Source organism: Macaca thibetana, chromosome 5 (genome assembly GCF_024542745.1).
Source record: "Macaca thibetana thibetana isolate TM-01 chromosome 5, ASM2454274v1, whole genome shotgun sequence".
Taxonomy (NCBI): domain Eukaryota; kingdom Metazoa; phylum Chordata; class Mammalia; order Primates; family Cercopithecidae; genus Macaca; species Macaca thibetana.
In genome coordinates, this window is record NC_065582.1 from 86,444,557 (window position 1) to 86,447,029 (window position 2,473).

Here is a 2,473-nt window from a genome sequence, read left to right on the forward strand (position 1 = left end):
CCTCGTTGGCTGCTCATTTATTTAGATCTTCTGGGGTTTTTTCTTTAGCATTTTATAGTTTTCAGCATGTAAATTCTATACATGTTTTGTTAGATTTACCCCTGTTTCATTTTTTTTGAGTGCTTGTAAATATCATATTTTTAATTTCAGTGTTCATTGCTAGTATATAAAAATAAAATTAATTTTTAAACAGATAATTTTTTTCTTCACAGCAGATTTAGATTCACAGCAAAATTGAGAGGAAGGTACAGAGATTTCTCATATACCCCCTACTCCTACACTTGCATAGTAGGCTCCTCCATTACCAACATCCCCGCTAGAGTGGTGCATTTGTTACAACTGATCAACCTACATTGACACATTGTCACCTAAAGTCCATAGTCTATATTAAGGTTCGCTCTTAATGTTGTACATTGTATGGGTTTGGAAAAATGTATAACTGCATGGATCCACCGTGATAGTATCATACAGAATATTTTCACTGCCCCCAATCCTCTGTGCTCCACAACAGTTGATTTTTGAATGTATATCTTGTACCCTGTGACTTTTCTGAACTCATTTATTAGTTCTAGGAGTTCTTTTTACAGATTCTTTGGGATTTTCTGTGTAAACAATCATGTTATCTGCAAATAGAAACAGTTTTCTTTCTTTTTGGTCTGTATACCTTTTATTTCATTTTCTAGCCATAATGTACTGGCTAGAACTTGTAGCACTATGTTGAATAAGAGTGGTGTGAGTGGGATCTTTGCCTTGCTCCCAATCTTAGGGGGAAAGAATTCAATCTTTCAATATTAAGTATAATGGAAATTGTAGGTTTTCTTACAGATGCTCTTTGTCAAGTTGAGAAAACCTCCCTGTATTTCTATTTTTCTCTTGTGTTTTTAAATCATGAATGGGTGTTAAATTTTGCCAAATGATTTATTTCATCGGTTGATATGATCATGTAATTTTTATATGATATATTATATTGATTGATTTTAAATATTAAAGCAGTCTAGCATCCCAGGGATAAATCACACTTGGTAATGGCATATAATTTTTTTTAGATATTACTGAGTCTATTTTCTAAATATTTCATGTTTATATTCATGAAAGATATTGGTCTATAGTTCATTTTGTGTGTGTGTGTGTGTGTGTGCTGTCTTTGGTTTTGGTATCAGGGTAACACCACCTTCACAAAACGAATTAAGAAGCATTCATTCTTTTTTTATTTCCTGGAGAAATTGTGTAAAATTGGGGCTAATTCTTTCACTCGTTGGTCAAATTTTCCAGTGAAACTCTTTGGGGCTGGAGAGTTCTTTCTTTCTTTCCCCCCTTTTTTTTAAGTCTCAAAATTATGAATTTAATTTTGTAAGTAGTTATTTGGCTATTCAAAGTTTCATACTGAGTGAGTTGTGGTAATTTGCATTTTTAAGAAATTGATCCATTTTATCTAAGTTGCCAAATTTGTGTGTAGAGTTGTTGATAGTATTCCCTTATTACCTTTTGATGTCTGCAGGGTCTGTAGTGATAGCACCTTACAAATATATCTGACACCCCTCACCACGGATTATAGTCTTGTCGGAAGTGAAAGGAGAGGCTTTAGCCCATTAAAATAACTTTTATCTCTAAAAACCTACCAACTGTGATTCAGAACAACCTATGTGTGTACTCATTTTAAAGTGGAGTATATATTTTCAGTCTCTTTTTTGTAGAGCCCTTTAATGGCATATTTGAGGTAGAAATTCAAGCTCTTACAATGCTTTAGGTGCTGTTTAGAGTTTAGATTTAAAGAGAAAAAACAAGGAATGGAAATGTGGTAAAGAGTTAAAGATCTGATCTTTTAAAATCAATTATTTTAGAAAATAATCTAATTTATAGTTTATAAAGATGATTCAAACATTTGTTTTCAATAATTTTAAATCTGGGTATTAACTGAAAGGATGTGGATTGTAAACTCTACTCCCTCAAAGAGTTAACATCTTTTCATCAAAAAGCTTAAATCCTGCTGAAGGAAGGAAGTTGGTTGCAGGAAATATCTCATTTAATTACATGATGAATTGAAAAAACACTGCCGTTCTACTACCAGAACCAGCATTACAGGCTTACATCAAACATGTGTCTGTGCAGACATTAATGCTAGATCAAAAATTTTGTGTTGATTTACCTGATTTAGTTGTATTATCAATTGCTGTCTCCTTTTCTCCCATATGTATTACTAGTGAGATTTGTTGGCAACTGGTGCAGGTTGTACTATAAAAAATGCTTGTTGTGCTGAAATTTACATGCAGGAAAAAATTCAGTGAGAATGATGGCAATTGTGTTCATATAGCCATAGAATCCTTTGCTGGGTGAGGTATCATGTGAGACAGAGTATGGGGCTTGGAGTCAAAGCCATTTGATTATGAGCTTAGTATTACAACTTAATAGCAGTATGATTTGGGCAAGTTGCTTAAACTCATTGAACTTCAATTTCTTTATGGAAAGTGAGATA